At 39.5% G+C, this 16,108-nt stretch overlaps 1 pseudogene; it reads right to left on the bottom strand.

Moving 5' to 3' along the window:
- Positions 1 to 8,791: 8,791 nt before the first annotated feature.
- LOC466620 (14-3-3 protein zeta/delta-like) lies at positions 8,792 to 9,860 on the bottom strand (annotated as a pseudogene).
- Between the last annotated feature and the right edge of the window lie 6,248 nt (positions 9,861 to 16,108).

Raw genomic sequence — 16,108 nt, 5'->3', positions numbered from 1 at the left:
TTTCCTTTTTTTTTTTTTTTTTTTTTTTGAGACAGAGTCTCACTCTGTCACCCAGGCTGGAGTGCAATGGCTCACTGCAACCTCCGCCTCCCAGATTCAAGCAATTCTCCTGCCTCAGCCTCCCAAGTAGCTGGGACTACAGGAGTGTGCAGCAACACTGGGCTAATTTTTTTGAATTTTTAGTAGAGAAGGGGTTTCACCATGTTGGCCAGGCTGGTCTTGAACTCCTGTCCTCAGGTGACTCACCCACCTCGGCCTCCCAAAGTGCTGAGATTACAGGAGTGAGCCACTGCGCCCGGCCACGAATTTTCATTTTATCTTTCTTTTTCTTTTCTTTTCTTTTTTTTTTTTGACGGAGTTTCGCTCTTGTTGCCCAAGCTGGAGTGCAATGGCGCGATCTTGGCTCACCACAAACTCCGCCTCCTGGATTCAAGCGATTCACCTGCTGAGTCTCCGGAGTAGCTGGGATTACAGGCATGCGCCACCACGCCCGGCTGATTTTGTATTTTTAGTAGAGACAGGGTTTCTCCATGTTGGTCAGGCTAGATTGAACTCCCGATCTCAGGTGATCCACCCGCCTCGGCCTCCCAAAGTGCTGGGATTACAGGCGTGAGCCCGGCACCCAGCCTTATTGCCTACTTCTTAGTGAAATTACCCCACACCTGCTGGGAAAAGTCCTGAAGTCATGGTTCTGTGTGGCGTTTCCTAGTAGCTTATAGTAGTTAATTATTTGTGCAGCAAATAATCACGAATTGAACTTGAGATTTAGACTGGAAACAAACTGAAGATGGTCTTTGGTGTTTGCACACGATGCTATTTTGTGAGAATTGTCAACAGAACCTTGCAAAATGCAAATCAGAACCTGTCATACCTTACGGCCTCCAAATTGTTTCCTATTCCAATTTTCACAACCACCTCCTTGCCCCTTCGTAAGTTACCTATTATCTTCTATGCCCACACTTTGGTTCCCTTCAGCCATATTTTATCATCTTTCACAATAATGAACATTGAAACATATGACAAAATGACTGGCTTTTTTGGTGAGGCAAAATTATCAAGATGAGTTTTAACTATGCTGCTACCTGAAAGGAAGAGATAACAGAGCTAACACCCCTTCCCTACCATGTATCTTTCCTCCTCTAGCACGGTCTTTGCACATGCCTTTCACCCACCCCACATCTCTGGCTTCCTCTTTGACAAGCAAGGTTTCCTCTTTAAGTTACATACTAGATTTCTTTCTTGAAACTGACAAAAAATTTGCTTTTGTATCCATTAACAATTGTTTTCTCAAACTGAATGCTCAATTTACTTAAAATAAATATGCATGAATTTGCATGCTACAAGTTGAAATTTATGCTGTCTCAGATTAAAGCCTTAAAAGTAAAACCTAAAACCATAAAAACCCTGGAAGAAAACCTAGGCAATACCATTCAGGGCATAGGCATGGGCAAAGACTTCATGACTAAAAACCAAAAGCAAATGCAACAAAAGGCAAAATTGACAAATGGGATCTAATTAAACTAAAGAGCTTCTGCTCAGCAAAAGAAACTATCATCAGAGTGAACAGGTAACCTACAGAATGGGAGAAAATTTTTGCAATCTATCCATCTGACAAAGTTCTAATATCCAGAATCTACAAGGAACTTAAACAAATTTACAAGAAAAAAAAATAAACAACCCCATCGAAAAGTAGGCAAAGGATATGAACACACACTTCACAAAAGAAGACATTTATGTGACCAACAAACATATGTAAAAAAGCTCATCATCACTGGTCATTAGAGAAATGCAAATCAAAACCACGATGAGATACCATCTTGCGCCAGTTAGAATGGTGATCATTAAAAAGTCTGGAAACTGAACAGATGCTGGCAAGGATGCAAAGAAATAGGAACACTTGGGAGTGTAAATTAGTTCAACCATTGTGGAAGACAGTGTGGCAATTCCTCAAGCTTCTCCTTGGTGAAGGAATGAAAACACTGGGCCATAAGTCCAGCATTCTAATTTTTCTGGGGGCTGCCAGGGCATTTACTTCTGTTTTACCTATCTCAGGCAAGGGCAGACAGGACCTGGCATACCCTAGACACAGGGGCATCATTAAGAACAAAGGCTGCAGTTTGAATAGCAAGCTAGTACATGCCACATTCCCCGCTTCCAGCTCAGGGCAAAGCAAATAGGCAAAATAAACAGAACAACACTGAACCACAACTGCTCCCTTTCCAAAAAAAAAAAAAACCCAGCTCCCTAAGAAGGGAAAGAAAAAGAGAGAACCATATGTTCAACAGTCTGATTTTTCTGAGGGCTGCCCAAGGCACTGGCTCTACCTCAACTGTCTCAGAGCATTTATGGGTCCTGCCATATTCCAAATGCCTAGGAACCACTGAGAACAGAAATAACAGTCTGAGATAGCATCTGGACTTGAGATGCTCCCAGAATGTCTGGACTGGCAGATTGGTGAAGTGCTTCTCCTATATGAGTCCATTCTATGAGACTATTGTGCAAACATCAACACAAGAGTCAAGGACAACAAAGAAACAGAAAAATATGCTCCAAAAAATAGAATAAGTTTCCAGAAACTGACCACAAGGATACAAAGATATGTGATATACCTGACAGAGAAATCAAAATAACCATCGTAAAAATGCAAAATAAGGTCAGGAGAACATGCATGAATATGAGAATTTCAAGAGAGATAGAAAGATTTAAAAGTATCAAATAGAAATCATAGAGCTGAAGAACACAATAGTTGAAATGAAATTCACTAGGTAGGTTCTACAGCAGACTAGAGCAAGCAGAAGAAAAGGTCAGTGAACTTGAAGAAAGTTTATTGAAATTATCTACAGAAATGAAAAGAATAAAAAGAGTAAAAAAAAAAAAAGCTTAAAAGGGCTGGGCTTGGTGGTTCATGCCTGTAATCCCAGCACTTTGGGAGGCTGAGACGGGCAGATCACAAGGTCAGGAGATAGAGACCATCCTGGCTAACATGGTGAAACCCCATCTCTCCTAAAAATACAAAAAAAAAAATTAGCCAGGCGTGGTGGCAGGCGCCTGTAGTCCCAGCTCCTCAGGAGGCTGAGGCAAGAGAATGGCATGAACTCAGGAGGCAGAGCTTGCAGTGAGCCGAGATTGTGCCACTGCACTCCAGCCTGGGCAACAGAGCGAGACTCGGTCTCAAAAAAAAAAAAAAAAAAGAAAAAGCATAAAGGACTTATGGGACACCATTAAGTGGGTCAGTATAGAAATTATAGGATTCTCGGAAAAAGAAGGGAGAGAAAAAGAAAGCTTATTCAAAAAATAATAAAGGAAAATTTCCAAATCTAAGGGCATCTAGAAATCCCCTAATGGGCACCTACGATGCCCAGTGGACCCCAAATAAGATGATACCAAGATAGCCACACTGAGATACATTATGATAAATTATCAAAGGTCAAGGGCAAAGTGAGAATTTTGAAAGCAGCAAAAGAAAAGTGACTTGTTAATACAGTGGTGTCCCCATAAAAATATTAGGAGAATTTTTCAGCAGAAACTTTGCAGGCCAGAAGTAAGTGGGATGATATATCCAAAGTGCTGAGAGAGAGAAAAAAATACCAAACAAGAATACTACTCTTGGCAAAACCATTCTTCAGAAATGAAGGAGAGATGAATACTTTCCTAGACAAACAAAAGCTGAGGAAATGTATCACCACTGAACCTGCATTACAAGATATGCTGAAAGGAGTTTTTCAAGTTGCAACAAAGAACAATTAAAAGCAATATGAAAGTATATGAGAGTATAAAATCACTTTTTCTTTAAAGTAAGGAGCAAGGCAAGGATGCCCATTTTTGCCACTTCTGTTCAACATAGTACTAAAATTCCTAGCAAGAAAAATTAGGCAAGGAAAATAAATAAAAGGTATTCAAATTGGAAAAAAGTAAAAGTAAAATTATCTCTCTTTGTAGATGGCATAATCATATATGTAAAAATCCTAAGGACTACATATACTCACACACGTGCACACACATACACTTTGAATAAATTCTGTTAAGTAGCAGAATACAAAAATCAGTGGTGTTGCTATACACTAACAACAAACTTCCTGAAAAGAAAATTAAGAAAATAATCTCATCTAAAATAGCATCAAAAAGAATAAAATACTTATGAATAAACTTAATTAATGAGGTAAAAGACCTGTACACTGAAAACTATGAAACACAGAGGAAAGAAATTAAACACAAATAAATAAGAAGACATCCATGTTCATGGATTGGAAGGCTTAATATTGTTAAAATTTCTGCACTACCCAAAACAATTTACAGATTCAAAGCAAATTCTATCAAAATGCTAATATAACTGTTTACAGAAGCTGATAAAAATTCTAAAATTCATATGAAACCACGAAGGGCCCCAACAGCCAAAACAATCTTGAGAAAACACAAAGCTAGAGACATCTGCTGATTTCAAAATGTATTAAGAAACAACAGTAATTAAAACAGTATAATGCTGGCATAAAGACAGGCATAAGACCTACAGAACAAAAGAGCCCAGATACAAATCCACACATATATGGTCAACTGATCATCAACAAGGTTGCCAACAATACAGAATGAGAAAAGGAGTCTTTTCTACAAATGGTGCCAGGAAAACTAGATATCCTACATAATAGACTGAAATTGATTTTTATCTTACACAATATACAAAATTCAACTTAAAATGAATTGAAGAATTAACTGTAAAGAAGATCCAAAATTGTAAATCCCATAAAATAAAACATAGAGGAAGAGTTTCATAACATTGAAGTTGGCAATAATGTATTGGATAAGACACCAAAAGCAAAGAAACAAAAGCAAAAATAGGTAAGTAGAAATAAATCCAAATGAAAACTTTTTGCACAGCAAAGGAAACAATCAAAAAAATGAGGAGACAACCTATAGGATGGGAGAAGTACTTGCAAATAATCTATCTGATAAGGGATTAACATCCAAAATATATAAGAAACTTTTACAACTCAGTAGTTAAACAATCAAACAAACAAAAACAATAACCCAATTTAAAAAGTAGGCAAAGTACTTGAACAGACATTTCTCCAAAAAAGACATACATATGGCCAATGGGTAGATGAAAAGATTCTCAACATCACTAATCATTGGGGAAATGCAAATCAAAGCCAAAATGAGATATCACCTCATCATACCTGTTAGGATGACCATTATTAACACATAAATAAATAATAAGTATTTGCGAGGATGTGGAGAAATTGGAATTCTTGTACGCCGTTGGTGGGAATGTAAAATGGCACAGCAGCTATGAAAAACTGTATGGAGGTTTCAGCAAAAATTAAATATAGAACTACCATATGATCCATCAACCCTACTTTTCTATATTTAAGAGAATTAATACCAGGATCCCATGTTCATTGAAGCATTATTCAGAATAGCTAAGATGTGGAAACAACCTAAATATCCATAAATGGATGTGTGTTAAGTACATACAATGGAATATTATTCAGTCTTTTTTTTAAAAAAAAAAGGAAATCCTACCATCAGCAACAAAATGGATGAACCTGGAAGACACTTGCTAAGTGAAATAAGCCTGTCACTAAAGGACAAATACAGCATGATTTCATTTGTATGAGGTATGTAAATAGTCAAATTCATAGAATCCAAGAGTAGAATAATGGTTGCCAGTCCCTAGGAGAGAGACATAGAGAGTTGCTAATTAGCAGTCATAAAGTTTCAGTCAAGCAAAATGAATAAGCTCTAAAGATATAATGTATAACATTGCACCTATAGTCCATAATGTAGTGTACATTTAAAAATTTGTTAAGAGGACCATTAAGTGTTAACTCATGTTAAGTGTTCTTACTGTAATAAAAAAATTATGAAGTTGTACACTATTTGTACATTTTTCTGTACCTTTCACATACCTCAATATAATGTATTTTGAATAAAATATCAATTTGGCTTTTCCTCTTTCAGGCATGTCCTATTATTTATGATCTATTATAAATTTTCATTACTATTTTCCATGGCAAATATCTATTTAGCCACAATTTTTGTTTTTGTTATAATGTGGGTGGGTGGCTGGCTGGAGGTTTCCATGTTTGCTTATTCCCCTGCCCCAGCTTTTAAATATGTAATTGACAAAGGTTGTATATATTTAAGATGTACAATGTAATGACTTGATAAACATATACATTGTATAATGACTACTATAATCAAATTAATTTACATATCCATCACCACCCATGTCATACCTTAGGTATTAGTCTGTTCTCACACTCCTATAAAGAACTGCCTGAGACTGGGCAATTTATAAAGGAAGGAGGTTTAATTGACTCACAGTTCCACATGGCTGGGAAGGCCTCGGGAAACTTACAATGATGGCAGAAGGGGAAGCAAATATGTCCTTCTTCACATGAGGGCAGGAAGGAGAAGTGCTGAGGAAAGAGGGAAAAGCCCCTTAAAAAACCATCAGATCTTGTGAGAACTCACTCAGTGTCATGAGAACAGCCCTCCCCATGATTCAATTACCTCCCACAGGGTCCCTCCCACGACACATGGGAATTATGGAAACTACAATTCAAGATGAGATTTGGGTGGGGACACAGCCAAACCACATCACCTTAGAAACCCAGAACTTGTTAGTCTTTTTTTTTCCTCCATTGGACTTTTATTTGAATGTAATATTTGGGACAGTTATTCAAAAGGACAAATATTTTCCAACTTAATCTAAGGTCATAATAAAACAAGCAACAAAACAGTGTTTGGGATTTCAATTTCTCACCCTTATAATCAGGACTCAATGCCTCCTGTCATCAATATTTATTGAGCATTTACAATGTGTGAGGCACAATAGAACACAGAGACAACATTGTCCCTGCTCTTGAGGAGATTACATTCTAAAAAAACAAAACAAAACAAAAAAATGCCTCTTTTAAAATGGTTTGTTTGGTGTTTTCTGCAGAGTATTGAGAAAATATTCTGTAGAGCGAACTTTGGATATAACTTTACCCCATCATTATTTAGAGAATAGAGGAAGAGAAAGAGGAAGGATTTTAAAGGCAGACAGTGACAGAATATTCAGGATAGGTAAGGTTTAAAGGGAGATAAACACAAACTAAGGAGAGATTTGTTGCAGTAAATAGGATGAGGGAAATAGTTTATGGGATGCAGGCAAAGGAAGCAGAGTGTTTTAAACACTGAGTGGAGCCAGACATTTCATGCGGCCTTTTTCCAAGTAAACCGCCACCAAGTAGGAATGGTTGGTGACAAGAGAGAAGGCTAAAAAAGGAAGGTAATCTTGTGCTCCTGAAAAATAGAAAGAATAAAGGATCAAAATCAAAGGCAGCCTATAATAATATCTATAAATTATTCTTAAAAATCAAAAGTGATTTGGAAGCCCAAAACTTACAGTTAATGCTACCCAATGTCATGATGGACCAAGAACATTGTAGCTTCCTAAGTTAGAAAATGCTGTATATTAAAATTTAAAAAGGAACATATTACTTTTTTCCAATCAATCCCCTTCCACTAGAAAAAACAGAAACTCATTTTTTTCAGGGTGAGGAGGAGCAGAGGGGAACATGGGGCATGGCTGCAAACAGTAGTTATGTTAGTAGTATTTTTGCTATGATAAATTTTGTGTTTAAACTTGGTAAAATTTCATTAACTGCCAAGGGAGAATGAGGAATAAATTTCAAAAAATGGACAATTTCCTTTAGAGAAATTTCAGAATCAGAAGACTAATTTACATGAAAAGCTATAGAGAAAGCAGCTGGAAAGTCTATTTATACAGCGTTTACTCCACTTACATGAACATAATACATGTGTTATTAACAATTATGTTGGATTGTCTGTAAAAATTTCATAAGATATGAAACAAAACTGTGCATCATGTCAAGTTACTTCTCTGTTAACTACTTTTACAGTACATGCATGTGAGGCAAGTATCAAAAAAAGGCATAAAAGAAAAAACACTTTAAAAATTAAATACGTGTGTTTTTTTTAATTTTACTGATTTGCTTGATGTACATGAAGTAATGACTATCAAGCAATTCGCTTTTACTGCATCTTTACTTTTACATTTGTTCTTAGGTTACCTAAAACATTTAAATACAAAGATAATGAGCGTAGCAAAAATAATGAAAGCAAACAGCAGTGAACTTTACAAATATGGAATATAAACCACTTCTGCCCGTATCCAGAGTAAATTGGTCTCAGCTCTGTCTAAAGGAGCACTTCTGCAGCTGTAGTCAAATGTGTGCACGTTGAGATTGAGTATTCTGCAGATATATGTGGTTTAACATGTGATATCCATAGCATATCTGTTTCTACCACAGCCTTGTAAGTGCTCCAGACCTTAAAGTACCCACAGTTACTATATCTGTGACTGGAACGAATTATCCCTTTTATTCCCCATGGGGACAAATCAATATGTAGGCAGTTTTCTTCACTCAGACATGGAAGCAGTTTTAACTCTGGCCATTGTGAAGTCACAATGTACCAAAAGTCTTATGCCAAACATTTATAACTTGTATAAAAATTCCACATCCCCATATTTGCCATCGCAAGATGAAAAAAGATAACTCCCTAAATGTTGACTGGCTCTAATCTTCTAATATTAAACATAAAAACCACATGGGAAATATTAAAATTTAAATAGAAATTCCATATCTTGGCCATTCTGAATATTGCTGCAATACACATAAACCCGTCATAAAGCTAAACAAAAAACTATTTGTGGGACAGCGTGGATGACAAATGGTCTACTGTGTAAATTTTAGGATGAGGCAGACAAAAGTCGGAGGGCTGGTTAACTTTTTCTTCCTCTTGCTTCAGTTTCATCTCCTTGAGTATCCAATGTCCACAGTGTCAAGTTGTCTCTCAGTAACTGCATTAGCAGGCGATCTTTGTATGACTCTTCACTTAATGTATCAAGTTCAGCAAGGGCTTCATCAAAAGCTGCCTTTACAAGTGAATGAGCTTTCTCTGGGGAGTTCAGAAGCTCATAATAGAAGACAGAGAAGTTTAGGGCCATAACCAATCTGATAGGATCTGTTAGTTGCATTTCCTTTTTGGTGATTTCACAAGCTTCTTGGTACGCTTGTTGTGACTGATCTAGGATCCCTTTTGTGTCATAACCAGCAGCAGCCTCAGGCCAAGTAAAAATAGTAGTCTCTTTTTTGTTGTTGTTGTTGTTGTTGAAATGGAGCATTGCTCCCTCCGCCAGGCTGGAGTGCAATGGCGCAGTCTCGGCTCACTGCAACCTCCGCCTCCCGGGTTCAAACGATGCTTCTGCCTCAACCTCCTGAGTAGCTCAGACTACAGGCGCGTGCCACCACAACCGGTTAATTTTTGTATTTTTAGTAGAGATGGGGTTTCACCATATTGGCCAAGCTGGTCTCGAACTTGTGATCTCGTGATCCGCCCGCCTCGGCCTCCCAGAGGGCTGGGATTACAGGCGTGAGCCACCACACCCAGCCCTCCTTCATTTTTAAATAGAAGATTTTGCTCTCTGCTTCTGAGGCATTGGAGATCAAGAACTTTTCCAAAAGACATAGTACATAGCACATCATTGTAGATATCTCTTAGCTCCTTCTCAATTTTCTCTCTGTATTTTCAAGGCATCTGCTGTTTTTTCTCAGCACCTTCTGTCTTTTGCTCAATACTTGAGATGACCCTGCAAGATGACCTACAGACTCCTACAACATTTTTATAAGGAACTGAAAGACGATTCCTCTCCTCATTGGATAATTCGCCTCCTTTCTCAGTTAGGGACTTCATGCAGACTGCAGTGTCATCATATTGCTCAGCCTACTCGCCAGTTTGTCCTTCTGAACCAGTTCATTTTTATCCATGACTGGATGCTCTGTGTCCGGAGTAGGTGGAAGTAGACGGACAGGGGTTCAGCAGTCTCTAGGCAGCAGCAGCCGCAGCAGGAAGCTGAGATTCTGTCCCTGGATCTCGCTGCTCGAAAGCTCCTGTTTATTTTGTAACTGAAGTTTTGTACCCTTTAGCCAAACTTCCCTCCCGTCCCCTGCTCCCCAGTCTCTGATAATCATCGTTCTACTCTCTGCTTTTATTAGTTCAAATTTTTTGGGTTTCACAAATAAATGAGCTCATACAGTATTTGTTTTTCTGTGCCTAGCTTATTTCACTTAGAATAATGACTTCCAGTTCCATTCGTGTTATCACAAATGGAAGGATTTCCTTCCTTTTTATCACTAAAAAATATATTCCATTATATATGTATTCCACATTTTCTTTATCCATTTATCTGTTCATGGATAGTTAGGATGTTTCCATATCTTGGCCATTGTAAATATTGCTGCAATGAACTTGGGAGTACAGATATCTCTTCAGCACACTGATTTCAATTCCTTTGGATATATACCAGAAGTGGGATTGCTGGACCTATTTTTAACTTTTTGAGAAACCCCCACACAGTTTTCCCTATGGCTGTACCAATTTATGTTCCTACCAACAGTGCACAAGGGTTCGCTTTTCTCTATACTCTGGCCAACACTTGCTATCTTTGGTCTTTTTGATAATAGCTCTTCTAACAGCTGTGAGGTGATAGCTCATTATGGTTTTGATTTGTATTTCTCTAGTAATTAGTAATGTTGAGCATGTTTTATGCAGCTGTTGGCCACGTGTATGTCTTCTTTAGAAAAATGTCTATTCAGGTCATTTGCCCATTTTAAAAAATAAGGTTATGTGGTTTTTTTCTTCTGAATTGTAGGAGTTCCTTACATATATTGCATATTTACCTCTTATCAGATAAATGGCTTGCAAATGTTTTCTCCCATTCTATATATTGACTTTTCATTTTGTTAGTTTCCTTTGCTATGCAGAAACTTTTTAGTTTGATGTGACTCCAGTTATTTATTTTTGCTTTTGTCACCTGTGCTTTTGGTGTCTTATCAAAAAAATTATTGCCAAGACCAATGTCAAGGAGATTTCCCTATGTTTTCTTTTAGAATTTTCATCATCTCAGATCTTACATTGAAGTCTCTAATTCATTTTGAGTTAATTTGTGTATATGGTATAAGGGTCCAATATCACTTTGTTCCATGTAAATATCTAGCTTTCCTAACACCATTATTTTTGTCTCAAATTTCCCAATTCTAAAACTATCTTGATTTTGTATACTTGTTTGATTTTCACTGGCACAGCAGTTATCCAAGCTCATATTATTGTCCAACTTTACACTGTTAATACCATTCTTACTGGGTTTCTTTTTTACATATTCACTTATGTACCACTGGGTTTCTTTTTTACATATTCACTTATGTACCAGCCCTCTCAAAGCTGTTATTCATAATGCAGCCATAGTGACCTTTCAAATTGGCATTATTAGTAATATCACCATCCTTTGAAATCCATTCCATAACACCCATTGCTTTATGACTGGATCTCTGCCTTCACTCCTTCTCACCCTACTGCCTCCATATGAATAGATATATAGATATAGTATTTTCCAGAATATCATATGAAAAGACTATATCTATATATCTATTAATATGGAAAATAGTTTGGTTGTTACCAGAGTTTGGGGTGGGGAGAGAAGTTGATTTTCAAGAGATTACAGAAGGGAACTCTTAGGATGATGAAACTGCTTTGTATGGTACTGTGGATACATAACTCTATGTTTCATTAAAACTGATAAAATGATGTTTTGCAAATAATGAACTTTACTGTAGGCTAGTTTAAAATAAAAATTCACCAAGATACCTATGGAACGCAGGATGAAATTTAAACTGTGAAAAATAAATTAAACAACATTAGAAATGCATGCCAACCTCACTGAAAGAGGTAGAGGTTAAAAGGAGCTGGCCTAAGTACCTATAAAAAACAACTACTTTGACTGCATACCTTAAAGCTAAGGATAAAAAGAACTGTACACAAACAGTGTACTCTAGGTGGTAAATTTATTTCTCACAAAAATACTGGTTAGCAATTCTGAAATGAATTTACATGTATACTAATGTTAAACAGGTAAGGAAATAAATTGTGGAAATTGTTGCCAGATTTATTACATTCAGAAAACAGGTTATAAATAAGCAAGGTTGAGAGGTTGCTAGAATGGACCCTGTGTGGCCATATTTGAGTGGAATTTATCAGTAGGAATTCATGATGGAGAGAGAGAGATGGATAGATACATACATACATATGATAATAAATATAGACGTGTGCATGCATGGGTCAGTGTACATGCATATATTTCTTAGCTTTGTCTCCTGAGGGGGCCTAAAAGCAGTGACATACAGTAGCAATGAGCACATCTTGCCTCCAGGTCAGGTTTTCTAAATATAGTTCTCTAAGTAAAGAAACCAGGGCTCCCCGAAGAAATGAAAATTCTAGGTCTGTAGCAGGTGAAATAACATGAAGAATCTTGTAGTTCCAGAAAATATGGAAGTGCTAAAAAGGGGAGAGTGGGGTGCAGCATGTCAAAACTACACAGGAGCCAACTCAGCTCCCAATGGCCAAAGCTGGAAAACTTTGAGAAACAAAACAAATATTGCTCATAACCAAAAGAATAATATAAATATTCATGAGTACATAACAATATAAATACTTTAATAAACAAATGAAAGAAGATACAAATCTTCCTTACTGAAACATTTAAATGATAAATAAAGGAGAAATGAGGGAAACAAAATCACCTTTTGAACAACACAATAGTATTTGCTGCAGGCAAAATCTACACATGAATGCTAAAACTTGTGGTTTTTCCCCATCTCTGTGGTGTAAATCCTCCCATCAGAGCTAACTTCAGGCTACCCAAACTATGTTGACCTGTGCTCCCTGAAAATTTAAAATTGACTTCCACAAACCAATATAAGCCAGTCTCAGGACATTCGTGTGTAAATTTCTTTTTTTTTTTTTTTTAGATGGAGTCTCACTCTATTGCCCAGGCTGGAGTGCAGTGGCGCAATCTCAGTTCACTGCAACCTCTGCCTCCCAGGTTCAAGCGATTCTCCTGCCTCAGCCTCCTGAGTAGCTGGGATTACAGGCACATGCCACCACACATGACCAATTTGTGTATTTTTAGCAGAGATTGGATTTCACCATGTTGGCCAAGCTGGTCTCAAACTCCTGATCTCAAGTGATCCACCCATCTTGGCCTCCCAAAGTGCTGGGATCACAGGTGTGAGCCACCGTGCCTGGAACCTGCATACATTTTCAATTGCTTCTTAAAACTCATAGTGCTGCCCTCTCCCTCTCCCTCTCCCGCTCCCGCTGCCGCTCCCCACGGTCTCCCTCTCCCTCTTTCCACGGTCTCCCTCTGATGCCGAGCCAAAGCTGGACTGTACTGCTGCCATCTCGGCTCACTGCAACCTCCCTGCCTGATTCTCCTGCCTCAGCCTGCCGAGTGCCTGCGATTGCAGGCGCGCGCCGCCACGCCTGACTGGTTTTCACATTTTTTTTGGTGGAGACGGGGTTTCGCTGTGTTGGCCGGGCTGGTCTCCAGCTCCTAACCGCGAGTGATCCGCCAGCCTCGGCCTCCCGAGGTGCCGGGATTGCAGACGGAGTCTCGTTCACTCAGTGCTCAATGTTGCCCAGGCTGGAGTGCAGTGGCGTGATCTCGGCTCGCTACAACCTCCACCTCCCAGCCGCCTGCCTTGGCCTCCCAAAGTGCCAAGATTGCAGCCTCTGCCCGGCTGCCACCCTGTCTGGGATGTGAGGAGCCCCTCTGCCCCGCGGCCCAGTCTGGGAAGTGAGGAGCGCCTCTTCCCGGCCGACATCCCGTCTAGGAAGTGAGGAGTGTCTCTGCCTGGCTGCCCATCGTCTGAGATGTGGGGAGCGCCTCTGCCCCACCGCCCCATCTGGGATGTGAGGAGCGCCTCTGTCCAGCTGCAACCCCGTCTGGGAGGTGAGGAGCATCTCTGCCCGGCCACCCCATCTGAGAAGTGAGGAGCCCCTCTGCCTGGCAGCCGCCCCGTCTGGGAAGTGAGGAGCGTCTCTGCCCGGCAGACACCCTGTCCGGGAGGGAGGTGGGGGCAGCCCCCGCCCGGCCAGCCACCCCATCCGGGAGGGAGGTGGGGGTCAGCCCCCGCCAGGCCAGCTGCCCCGTCCGGGAGGGAGGTGGGGGGTCAGCCCCCGCCTGGCCAGCCGCCCCGTCTGGGAGGGAGGTGGGGGGCACCTCTGCCCGGCCGCCCCTTCTGGGAAGTGAGGAGCCCCTCTGCTCGGCCACCACCCCGTCTGGGAGGTGTACCCAACAGCGCATTGAGAACGGGCCATGATGATGATGGCAGTTTTGTGGAATAGAAAAGGGGGAAAGGTGGGGAAAAGATAGAGAAATCAGATTATTGCTGTGTCTGTGTAGAAAGAAGTAGACATGGGAGACTTCATTTTGTTCTGTACTAAGAAAAATTCTTCTGCCTTGGGATGCTGTTGATCTATGACCTTACCCCCAACCCTGTGCTCTCTGAAACATGTGCTGTGTCCACTCAGGGTTAAATGGATTAAGGGCGGTGCAAGATGTGCTTTGTTAAACAGATGCTTGAAGGCAGCATGCTCGTTAAGAGTCATCACCACTCCCCAATCTCAAGTACCCAGGGACACAAACACCTCGGAAGGCCGCAGGGTCCTCTGCCTAGGAAAACCAGAGACCTTTGTTCACTTGTTTATCTGCTGACCTTCCCTCCACTATTGTCCTGTGACCCTGCCAAATCCCCCTCTGCGAGAAACACCCAAGAATGATCAATTAAAAAATAAATAAATAATAAATAAAAAATAAAAAAATAAAAAAAACTCACAGTGCTGTCATTTTATAATCTCTTGTGATGTACACCTCTCTCCAAACTTTTATTTTTCCATCTGCCCATTATACACTGAAGTTAGACCCACTAAAGTCTCTAGTTTATTCTTTGAATATTCAAAATTTTTTCTAACTTAAAGGCTTTTAATGTATCCTCTTTTCTTCCATTTGCCTTCCATCATGTTAACGCTCAGTTATCTTTAAGAACTCAGTTGAGAAGAAAAGTGTTCTAAAAAATTATCACTGACATGTCTTCTAATCTGGGTTAGAAGCTCGTCCTATGTGCTTCTCAAGATTCCTATACTCTTCCTATGAGAGCCCTTGTGTGTTTCTAGGGGTCTGTATCTCCCACTACAAGCAACTTAAGAGCGGAGATTTTGCATCATTCTCTATTATATGCCAAGCTCTTAGCACAATACGTGACACACTGTAGGCACTCCCTAAATGATTGTTGAATTAGAACAGGAATTAAAAGAAATTAAAGAATGTGTAAGCAAAAGCTCGGTTGTATGTAAGAGAAACCCAATTCCCCCTGAAGAAGAGAAAGAGCTGGAGTCCTTTAAAATTAACTGCTTGTTTTTCTGTGGCTAGTGAGCCTTATCTCTCCCTTTCCCAGGCATTGTGAAGACCCTATTTCTCTAGCTGTGCAGGTGCAAGGTCACTAGGCAGATAAACTCAAGTCGTAAAACATGTTTTTCCTTGAAAAAATAAGAAATACTGTAATACATGTCTTAATTGAATAACTGTCTTTGTTTCTCACTTCTGTAATATGCTTCCCCCTGCACAGATCTTCGCCCGCCGCACAAAATGCTTAAAAGGTAACCGGACTCTTTGTTTGGGGCTCAGTCCTTTGGATGTTAATCCGACTGGGTCGGTGCACCTAAATAATTAAATAATTCCTCCTCAACCCCTCAGTCTCTCTGGTTCCTTAATTATCCCACTGCAGAATGGATTAAAAAATAAAGAAATAATTATTATATAAGTAGGCAACAAGTGTTAGAAAAGAACCTTTGCACATACGATATACACGTAACTAAGAATAAATTATTGGTATAAATTTATGGACACAATAAGTGCTTATATTTCTTATTCATAAATTTTATTTTTCTTGGATATTTATGAATAGGAAATATAAGTGCTTTAGCAGATTTATAAACGAGGAACTGAGGGAAGTTTTCACGCCACATTGCCACCTTGAAAAGATGGCTATTGGAGTTGTTGGAGGTTATACGAGGAGCCACAATGGAAGTGTAAGTAAGTTTTCCACTGTATCTCTCCAGCACATCTGACCACAATCCCACCTTAGCTTTCACCAGCAACAGCAAGACCAACAACAACAGCAACATCATTATCAAGTACCTGTGG

The sequence above is a fragment of the Pan troglodytes genome, chromosome 9, assembly GCF_028858775.2.
Source record: "Pan troglodytes isolate AG18354 chromosome 9, NHGRI_mPanTro3-v2.0_pri, whole genome shotgun sequence".
In the NCBI taxonomy this organism is placed as follows: domain Eukaryota; kingdom Metazoa; phylum Chordata; class Mammalia; order Primates; family Hominidae; genus Pan; species Pan troglodytes.
Note: the sequence above shows the minus strand (reverse complement) of the source record. Positions and strands in the feature narration are given on the sequence as shown.